Genomic DNA, 11301 nt, shown 5'->3' on the forward strand with positions numbered 1-11301 from the left:
TACCAAAGATTACATTCAGACTGGGACATGTTAAAGGGGGCACTCGGATTTGAACCAAGGACCTCTTGATCTGCAGTCAAAAGCTCTACCACTGAGCTATACCCCCTTTCAGAATAATCTTTTTCAAGGTAGAAACAAATATTTCAGTAATTTTCTTATATTCGTCTGTAGAAGATAAAAGAACAAAGTGTTTGGCTTGTTGGACACTGGCATAACAGTACCAAAGATCAAATTCAGCCATGGAAAAGGGTGCATTCGGATTTGAACCGGGGACCTCTTGATCTGCAGTCAAAAGCTCTACCACTGAGCTATACCCCCTTTCAGAATAATCTTTTTCAAAGTAGAAAAAAATATTTCAGTAATTTTCTTAAATCGTCTGTAGAAGGTAAGATAAAGTGCTTGGCTTGGAGTGAACTACGATAACAGTACCAAAGATCACATTCTGATTTGGTCATGCCAAAGGGGGCACTCGGATTTGAACCGGGGACCTCTTGATCTGCAGTCAAAAGCTCTACCACTGAGCTATACCCCCTTTCAGAATAATCTTTTTCAAAGTAGAAAAAAATATTTCAGTAATTTTCTTAAATCGTCTGTAGAAGGTAAGATAAAGTGCTTGGCTTGGAGTGAACTACGATAACAGTACCAAAGATCACATTCTGATTTGGTCATGCCAAAGGGGGCACTCGGATTTGAACCGGGGACCTCTTGATCTGCAGTCAAATGCTCTACCACTGAGCTATACCCCCTTTTGGTTAGCCCTTGTCAAAGTAAAAAAAAAAAACTCAGTTGTTTTCTTAAATTTGTCTGTAGAAGATAAAAGAACAAAGTGTTTGGCTTGTTGTGAACTGGGATAACAGTACCAAAGATTACATTCAGACTGGGACATGTTAAAGGGGGCACTTGGATTTGAACCGGGGACCTCTTGATCTGCAGTCAAATGCTCTACCACTGAGCTATACCCCCTTTCAGAATAACCTTTTTCAAAGTAGAAAAAAATATTTCAGTAATTTTCTTAAATTCGTCTGTAGAAGGTAAGATAAAGTGCTTGGCTTGGAGTGAACTACGATAACAGTACCAAAGATCACATTCTGATTTGGTCATGCCAAAGGGGGCAACCGGATTTGAACCGGGGACCTCTTGATCTGCAGTCAAATGCTCTACCACTGAGCTATACCCCCTTTCAGAATAACCTTTTTCAAAGTAGAAAAAAATATTTCAGTAATTTTCTTAAATTCGTCTGTCGAAGGTAAAAGAACAAAGTGTTTGGCTTGTTGGACACTGGCATAACAGTACCAAAGATCAAATTCAGCCATGGCAAAGGGGGCACTCGGATTTGAACCGGGGACCTCTTGGTCTGCAGTCAAATGCTCTACCACTGAGCTATACCCCCTTTCAATATAACCTTTTTCAAAGTAGAAAAAAATATTTCAGTAATTTTCTTAAATTCGTCTGTAGAAGGTAAGATAAAGTGCTTGGCTTGGAGTGAACTACGATAACAGTACCAAAGATCACATTCTGATTTGGTCATGCCAAAGGGGGCAACCGGATTTGAACCGGGGACCTCTTGATCTGCAGTCAAATGCTCTACCACTGAGGTATACCCCCTTTCAGAATAACCTTTTTCAAAGTAGAAAAAAATATTTCAGTAATTTTCTTAAATTCGTCTGTCGAAGGTAAAAGAACAAAGTGTTTGGCTTGTTGGACACTGGCATAACAGTACCAAAGATCAAATTCAGCCATGGCAAAGGGGGCACTCGGATTTGAACCGGAGACCTCTTGATCTGCAGTCAAATGCTCTACCACTGAGCTATACCCCCTTTCAATATAACCTTTTTCAAAGTAGAAAAAAATATTTCAGTAATTTTCTTAAATTCGTCTGTAGAAGGTAAGATAAAGTGCTTGGCTTGGAGTGAACTACGATAACAGTACCAAAGATCACATTCTGATTTGGTCATGCCAAAGGGGGCAACCGGATTTGAACCGGGGACCTCTTGATCTGCAGTCAAATGCTCTACCACTGAGCTATACCCCCTTTCAGAATAACCTTTTTCAAAGTAGAAAAAAATATTTCAGTAATTTTCTTAAATTCGTCTGTCGAAGGTAAAAGAACAAAGTGTTTGGCTTGTTGGACACTAGCATAACAGTACCAAAGATCAAATTCAGCCATGGAAAAGGGGGCACTCGGATTTGAACCGGGGACCTCTTGAACTGCAGTCAAATGCTCTACCACTGAGCTATACCCCCTTTTGGTCAACCCTTGTCAAAGTAAAAAAAAAAACTCAGTTGTTTTCTTAAATATGTCTGTAGAAGATAAAAGAAACAAAGTGTTTGGCTGGTTGGACACTGGCATAACAGTACCAAAGATCAAATTCAGCCATGGAAAAGGGGGCACTCGGATTTGAACCGGGGACCTCTTGAACTGCAGTCAAATGCTCTACCACTGAGCTATACCCCCTTTCACAAAAGCTTTTTCAAAGTAAATGAAAAATCTCAGTAATTATCTTAAATACGTCAATAGAAGATAAAAGAACAAAGTATTTGGCTTGTTGTGAACTGGGATAACAGTACCAAAGATTACATTCAGACTGGGACACGTTATAGGGGGTACTCGGATTTGAACCAGGGACCTCTTGATCTGCAGTCAAATGCTCTACCACTGAGCTATACCCCCTTTCAGAATAACCTTTTTCAAAGTAGAAAAAAATATTTCAGTAATTTTCTTGAATTCGTCTGTAGAAGGTAAAAGAACAAAGTGTTTGGCTTGTTGGACACTGGCATAACAGTACCAAAGATCAAATTCAGCCATGGCAAAGGGGGCACTCGGATTTGAACCGGGGACCTCTTGATCTGCAGTCAAATGCTCTACCACTGAGCTATACCCCCTTTCAATATAACCTTTTTCAAAGTAGAAAAAAATATTTCAGTAATTTTCTTAAATTCGTCTGTAGAAGATAAAAGAACAAAGTATTTGGCTTGTTGTGAACTGGGATAACAGTACCAAAGATCAAATTCAGCCATGGAAAAGGGGGCACTCGGATTTGAACCGGGGACCTCTTGAACTGCAGTCAAATGCTCTACCACTGAGCTATACCTCCTTTCTCAAAAGCTTTTTCAAAGTAAATGAAAAATCTCAGTAAGTATCTTAAATACGTCAGTAGAAGATAAAAGAACAAAGTGTTTGGCTTGTTGTGAACTTGGATAACAGTACGAAAGATTACATTCAGACTGGGACATGTTATAGGGGGCACTCGGATTTGAACCGGGGACCTCTTGATCTGCAGTCAAATGCTATACCACTGAGCTATATCCCCTTTCAGATTAACCTTTTTCAAAGTAGAAAAAAATATTTCAGTAATTTTCTTAAATTCGTCTGTCGAAGGTAAAAGAACAAAGTGTTTGGCTTGTTGGACACTGGCATAACAGTACCAAAGATCAAATTCAGCCATGGCAAAGGGGGCACTCGGATTTGAAACGGGGACCTCTTGATCTGCAGTCAAATGCTCTACCACTGAGCTATACCACCTTTCAATAGAACCTTTTTCAAAGTAGAAAAAAATATTTCAGTAATTTTCTTAAATTCGTCTGTAGAAGGTAAGATAAAGTGCTTGGCTTGGAGTGAACTACGATAACAGTACCAAAGATCACATTCTGATTTGGTCATGCCAAAGGGGGCAACCGGATTTGAACCAGGGACCTCTTGATCTGCAGTCAAATGCTCTACCACTGAGCTATTCCCCCTTTCAGAGAAGCTTTTTCAAAGTAGAAACAAATATTTCAGTAATTTTCTTATATTCGTCTGTAGAAGATAAAAGAACAAAGTGTTTGGCTTGTTGGACACTGGCATAACAGTACCAAAGATCAAATTCAGCCATGGCAAAGGGGGCACTCGGATTTGAACCGGGGACCTCTTGATCTGCAGTCAAATGCTCTACCACTGAGCTATACCCCCTTTCAGAGAAACTTTTTCAAAGTAGAAAAAAATATTTCAGTAATTTTCTTATATTAGTCTGTAGAAGATAAAAGAACAAAGTGTTTGGCTTGTTTTGAACTGGGATAACAGTACCAAAGATTACATTCAGACTGGGACATGTTATAGGGGGCACTCGGATTTGAACCAGGGACCTCTTGATCTGCAGTCAAATGCTCTACCACTGAGCTATACCCCCTTTCAGAACAACCTTTTTCAAAGTAGAAAAAAATATTTCAGTAATTTTCTTAAATTCGTCTGTCGAAGGTAAAAGAACAAAGTGTTTGGCTTGTTGGACACTGGCATAACAGTACCAAAGATCAAATTCAGCCATGGAAAAGGGGGCACTCGGATTTGAACCGGGGACCTCTTGGTCTGCAGTCAAATGCTCTACCACTGAGCTATACCCCCTTTTGGTCAGCCCTTGTCAAAGTAAAAAAAAAAACTCAGTTGTTTTCTTAAATATGTCTGTAGAAGATAAAAGAAACAGTGTTTGGCTGGTTGGACACTGGCATAACAGTACCAAAGATCAAATTCAGCCATGGAAAAGGGGGCACTCGGATTTGAACCGGGGACCTCTTGAACTGCAGTCAAATGCTCTACCACTGAGCTATACCCCCTTTCACAAAAGCTTTTTCAAAGTAAATGAAAAATCTCAGTAATTATCTTAAATACTTCAATAGAAGATAAAAGAACAAAGTGTTTAGCTTGTTGTGAACTGGGATAACAGTACCTAAGATTACATTCAGACTGGGACATGTTATAGGGGGCACTCGGATTTGAACCAGGGACCTCTTGATCTGCAGTCAAATGCTCTACCACTGAGCTATACCCCCTTTCAGAATAACCTTTTTCAAAGTAGAAAAAAATATTTCAGTAATTTTCTTAAATTCGTCTGTAGAAGGTAAAAGACCAAAGTGTTTGGCTTGTTGGACACTGGCATAACAGTACCAAAGATCAAATTCAGCCATGGCAAAGGGGGAACTCGGATTTGAACCGGGGACCTCTTGATCTGCAGTCAAATGCTCTACCACTGAGCTATACCCCCTTTCAATATAACCTTTTTCAAAGTAGAAAAAAATATTTCAGTAATTTTCTTAAATTCGTCTGTAGAAGGTAAGATAAAGTGCTTGGCTTGGAGTGAACTACGATAACAGTACCAAAGATCACATTCTGATTTGGTCATGCCAAAGGGGACAACCAGATTTGAACCGGGGACCTCTTGATCTGCAGTCAAATGCTCTACCACTGAGCTATACCCCCTTTCAGAGAAGCTTTTTCAAAGTAGAAAAAAATATTTCAGTAATTTTCTTATATTCGTCTGTAGAAGATAAAAGAACAAAGTGTTTGGCTTGTTGGACACTGGCATAACAGTGCCAAAGATCAAATTCAGCCATGGAAAAGGGGGCACTCAGATTTGAACCGGGGACCTCTTGAACTGCAGTCAAATGCTCTACCACTGAGCTATACCCCCTTTCAGAGAAACTTTTTCAAAGTAGAAAAAAATATTTCAGTAATTTTCTTATATTCGTCTGTAGAAGATAAAAGAACAAAGTGTTTGGCTTGTTGGACACTGGCATAACAGTACCAAAGATCAAATTCAGCCATGGCAAAGGGGGCACTCAGATTTGAACCGGGGACCTCTTGATCTGCAGTCAAATGCTCTACCACTGAGCTATACCCCCTTTCAGAAGAACCTTTTTCAAAGTAGAAAAAAATATTTCAGTAATTTTCTTAAATTCGTCTGTAGAAGGTAAGATAAAGTGCTTGGCTTGGAGTGAACTACGATAACAGTACCAAAGATCACATTCTGATTTGGTCATGCCAAAGGGGGCACTCGGATTTGAACCGGGGACCTCTTGATCTGCAGTCAAATGCTCTACCACTGAGCTATACCCCCTTTCAATATAACCTTTTTCAAAGTAGAAAAAAATATTTCAGTAATTTTCTTAAATTCGTCTGTAGAAGGTAAGATAAAGTGCTTGGCTTGGAGTGAACTACGATAACAGTACCAAAGATCACATTCTGATTTGGTCATGCCAAAGGGGGCAACCGGATTTGAACCGGGGACCTCTTGATCTGCAGTCAAATGCTCTACCACTGAGCTATACCCCCTTTCAGAATAACCTTTTTCAAAGTAGAAAAAAATATTTCAGTAATTTTCTTAAATTCGTCTGTCGAAGGTAAAAGAACAAAGTGTTTGGCTTGTTGGACACTGGCATAACAGTACCAAAGATCAAATTCAGCCATGGCAAAGGGGGCACTCGGATTTGAACCGGAGACCTCTTGATCTGCAGTCAAATGCTCTACCACTGAGCTATACCCCCTTTCAATATAACCTTTTTCAAAGTAGAAAAAAATATTTCAGTAATTTTCTTAAATTCGTCTGTAGAAGGTAAGATAAAGTGCTTGGCTTGGAGTGAACTACGATAACAGTACCAAAGATCACATTCTGATTTGGTCATGCCAAAGGGGGCAACCGGATTTGAACCGGGGACCTCTTGATCTGCAGTCAAATGCTCTACCACTGAGCTATACCCCCTTTCAGAATAACCTTTTTCAAAGTAGAAAAAAATATTTCAGTAATTTTCTTAAATTCGTCTGTCGAAGGTAAAAGAACAAAGTGTTTGGCTTGTTGGACACTAGCATAACAGTACCAAAGATCAAATTCAGCCATGGCAAAGGGGGCACTCGGATTTGAACCGGGGACCTCTTGGTCTGCAGTCAAATGCTCTACCACTGAGCTATACCCCCTTTTGGTCAGCCCTTGTCAAAGTAAAAAAAAAAACTCAGTTGTTTTCTTAAATATGTCTGTAGAAGATAAAAGAAACAGTGTTTGGCTGGTTGGACACTGGCATAACAGTACCAAAGATCAAATTCAGCCATGGAAAAGGGGGCACTCGGATTTGAACCGGGGACCTCTTGAACTGCAGTCAAATGCTCTACCACTGAGCTATACCCCCTTTCACAAAAGCTTTTTCAAAGTAAATGAAAAATCTCAGTAATTATCTTAAATACTTCAATAGAAGATAAAAGAACAAAGTGTTTGGCTTGTTGTGAACTGGGATAACAGTACCTAAGATTACATTCAGACTGGGACATGTTATAGGGGGCACTCGGATTTGAACCAGGGACCTCTTGATCTGCAGTCAAATGCTCTACCACTGAGCTATACCCCCTTTCAGAATAACCTTTTTCAAAGTAGAAAAAAATATTTCAGTAATTTTCTTAAATTCGTCTGTAGAAGGTAAAAGACCAAAGTGTTTGGCTTGTTGGACACTGGCATAACAGTACCAAAGATCAAATTCAGCCATGGCAAAGGGGGAACTCGGATTTGAACCGGGGACCTCTTGATCTGCAGTCAAATGCTCTACCACTGAGCTATACCCCCTTTCAATATAACCTTTTTCAAAGTAGAAAAAAATATTTCAGTAATTTTCTTAAATTCGTCTGTAGAAGGTAAGATAAAGTGCTTGGCTTGGAGTGAACTACGATAACAGTACCAAAGATCACATTCTGATTTGGTCATGCCAAAGGGGGCAACCGGATTTGAACCGGGGACCTCTTGATCTGCAGTCAAATGCTCTACCACTGAGCTATACCCCCTTTCAGAGAAGCTTTTTCAAAGTAGAAAAAAATATTTCAGTAATTTTCTTATATTCGTCTGTAGAAGATAAAAGAACAAAGTGTTTGGCTTGTTGGACACTGGCATAACAGTACCAAAGATCAAATTCAGCCATGGAAAAGGGGGCACTCAGATTTGAACCGGGGACCTCTTGAACTGCAGTCAAATGCTCTACCACTGAGCTATACCCCCTTTCAGAGAAACTTTTTCAAAGTAGAAAAAAATATTTCAGTAATTTTCTTATATTCGTCTGTAGAAGATAAAAGAACAAAGTGTTTGGCTTGTTGGACACTGGCATAACAGTACCAAAGATCAAATTCAGCCATGGCAAAGGGGGCACTCGGATTTGAACCGGGGACCTCTTGATATGCAGTCAAATGCTCTACCACTGAGCTATACCCCCTTTCAGAAGAACCTTTTTCAAAGTAGAAAAAAATATTTCAGTAATTTTCTTAAATTCGTCTGTAGAAGGTAAGATAAAGTGCTTGGCTTGGAGTGAACTACGATAACAGTACCAAAGATCACATTCTGATTTGGTCATGCCAAAGGGGGCACTCGGATTTGAACCGGGGACCTCTTGATCTGCAGTCAAATGCTCTACCACTGAGCTATACCCCCTTTCAATATAACCTTTTTCAAAGTAGAAAAAAATATTTCAGTAATTTTCTTAAATTCGTCTGTAGAAGGTAAGATAAAGTGCTTGGCTTGGAGTGAACTACGATAACAGTACCAAAGATCACATTCTGATTTGGTCATGCCAAAGGGGGCAACCGGATTTGAACCGGGGACCTCTTGATCTGCAGTCAAATGCTCTACCACTGAGCTATACCCCCTTTCAGAATAACCTTTTTCAAAGTAGAAAAAAATATTTCAGTAATTTTCTTAAATTCGTCTGTCGAAGGTAAAAGAACAAAGTGTTTGGCTTGTTGGACACTGGCATAACAGTACCAAAGATCAAATTCAGCCATGGCAAAGGGGGCACTCGGATTTGAACCGGAGACCTCTTGATCTGCAGTCAAATGCTCTACCACTGAGCTATACCCCCTTTCAATATAACCTTTTTCAAAGTAGAAAAAAATATTTCAGTAATTTTCTTAAATTCGTCTGTAGAAGGTAAGATAAAGTGCTTGGCTTGGAGTGAACTACGATAACAGTACCAAAGATCACATTCTGATTTGGTCATGCCAAAGGGGGCAACCGGATTTGAACCGGGGACCTCTTGATCTGCAGTCAAATGCTCTACCACTGAGCTATACCCCCTTTCAGAATAACCTTTTTCAAAGTAGAAAAAAATATTTCAGTAATTTTCTTAAATTCGTCTGTCGAAGGTAAAAGAACAAAGTGTTTGGCTTGTTGGACACTAGCATAACAGTACCAAAGATCAAATTCAGCCATGGCAAAGGGGGCACTCGGATTTGAACCGGGGACCTCTTGGTCTGCAGTCAAATGCTCTACCACTGAGCTATACCCCCTTTTGGTCAGCCCTTGTCAAAGTAAAAAAAAAAACTCAGTTGTTTTCTTAAATATGTCTGTAGAAGATAAAAGAAACAGTGTTTGGCTGGTTGGACACTGGCATAACAGTACCAAAGATCAAATTCAGCCATGGAAAAGGGGGCACTCGGATTTGAACCGGGGACCTCTTGAACTGCAGTCAAATGCTCTACCACTGAGCTATACCCCCTTTCACAAAAGCTTTTTCAAAGTAAATGAAAAATCTCAGTAATTATCTTAAATACTTCAATAGAAGATAAAAGAACAAAGTGTTTGGCTTGTTGTGAACTGGGATAACAGTACCTAAGATTACATTCAGACTGGGACATGTTATAGGGGGCACTCGGATTTGAACCAGGGACCTCTTGATCTGCAGTCAAATGCTCTACCACTGAGCTATACCCCCTTTCAGAATAACCTTTTTCAAAGTAGAAAAAAATATTTCAGTAATTTTCTTAAATTCGTCTGTAGAAGGTAAAAGACCAAAGTGTTTGGCTTGTTGGACACTGGCATAACAGTACCAAAGATCAAATTCAGCCATGGCAAAGGGGGAACTCGGATTTGAACCGGGGACCTCTTGATCTGCAGTCAAATGCTCTACCACTGAGCTATACCCCTTTCAATATAACCTTTTTCAAAGTAGAAAAAAATATTTCAGTAATTTTCTTAAATTCGTCTGTAGAAGGTAAGATAAAGTGCTTGGCTTGGAGTGAACTACGATAACAGTACCAAAGATCACATTCTGATTTGGTCATGCCAAAGGGGACAACCAGATTTGAACCGGGGACCTCTTGATCTGCAGTCAAATGCTCTACCACTGAGCTATACCCCCTTTCAGAGAAGCTTTTTCAAAGTAGAAAAAAATATTTCAGTAATTTTCTTATATTCGTCTGTAGAAGATAAAAGAACAAAGTGTTTGGCTTGTTGGACACTGGCATAACAGTACCAAAGATCAAATTCAGCCATGGAAAAGGGGGCACTCAGATTTGAACCGGGGACCTCTTGAACTGCAGTCAAATGCTCTACCACTGAGCTATACCCCCTTTCAGAGAAACTTTTTCAAAGTAGAAAAAAATATTTCAGTAATTTTCTTATATTCGTCTGTAGAAGATAAAAGAACAAAGTGTTTGGCTTGTTGGACACTGGCATAACAGTACCAAAGATCAAATTCAGCCATGGCAAAGGGGGCACTCGGATTTGAACCGGGGACCTCTTGATCTGCAGTCAAATGCTCTACCACTGAGCTATACCCCCTTTCAGAAGAACCTTTTTCAAAGTAGAAAAAAATATTTCAGTAATTTTCTTAAATTCGTCTGTAGAAGGTAAGATAAAGTGCTTGGCTTGGAGTGAACTACGATAACAGTACCAAAGATCACATTCTGATTTGGTCATGCCAAAGGGGGCACTCGGATTTGAACCGGGGACCTCTTGATCTGCAGTCAAATGCTCTACCACTGAGCTATACCACCTTTCAATATAACCTTTTTCAAAGTAGAAAAAAATATTTCAGTAATTTTCTTAAATTCGTCTGTAGAAGGTAAGATAAAGTGCTTGGCTTGGAGTGAACTACGATAACAGTACCAAAGATCACATTCTGATTTGGTCATGCCAAAGGGGGCAACCGGATTTGAACCGGGGACCTCTTGATCTGCAGTCAAATGCTCTACCACTGAGCTATACCCCCTTTCAGAATAACCTTTTTCAAAGTAGAAAAAAATATTTCAGTAATTTTCTTAAATTCGTCTGTCGAAGGTAAAAGAACAAAGTGTTTGGCTTGTTGGACACTGGCATAACAGTACCAAAGATCAAATTCAGCCATGGCAAAGGGGGCACTCGGATTTGAACCGGAGACCTCTTGATCTGCAGTCAAATGCTCTACCACTGAGCTATACCCCCTTTCAATATAACCTTTTTCAAAGTAGAAAAAAATATTTCAGTAATTTTCTTAAATTCGTCTGTAGAAGGTAAGATAAAGTGCTTGGCTTGGAGTGAACTACGATAACAGTACCAAAGATCACATTCTGATTTGGTCATGCCAAAGGGGGCAACCGGATTTGAACCGGGGACCTCTTGATCTGCAGTCAAATGCTCTACCACTGAGCTATACCCCCTTTCACAAAAGCTTTTTCAAAGTAAATGAAAAATCTCAGTAATTATCTTAAATACGTCAGTAGAAGATAAAAGAACAAAGTGTTTGGCTTGTTGTGAACTGGGATAA

The sequence above is a fragment of the Rutilus rutilus genome (genome assembly GCF_951802725.1).
Source record: "Rutilus rutilus genome assembly, chromosome: 22".
Classification (NCBI taxonomy): Eukaryota; Metazoa; Chordata; class Actinopteri; order Cypriniformes; family Leuciscidae; genus Rutilus; species Rutilus rutilus.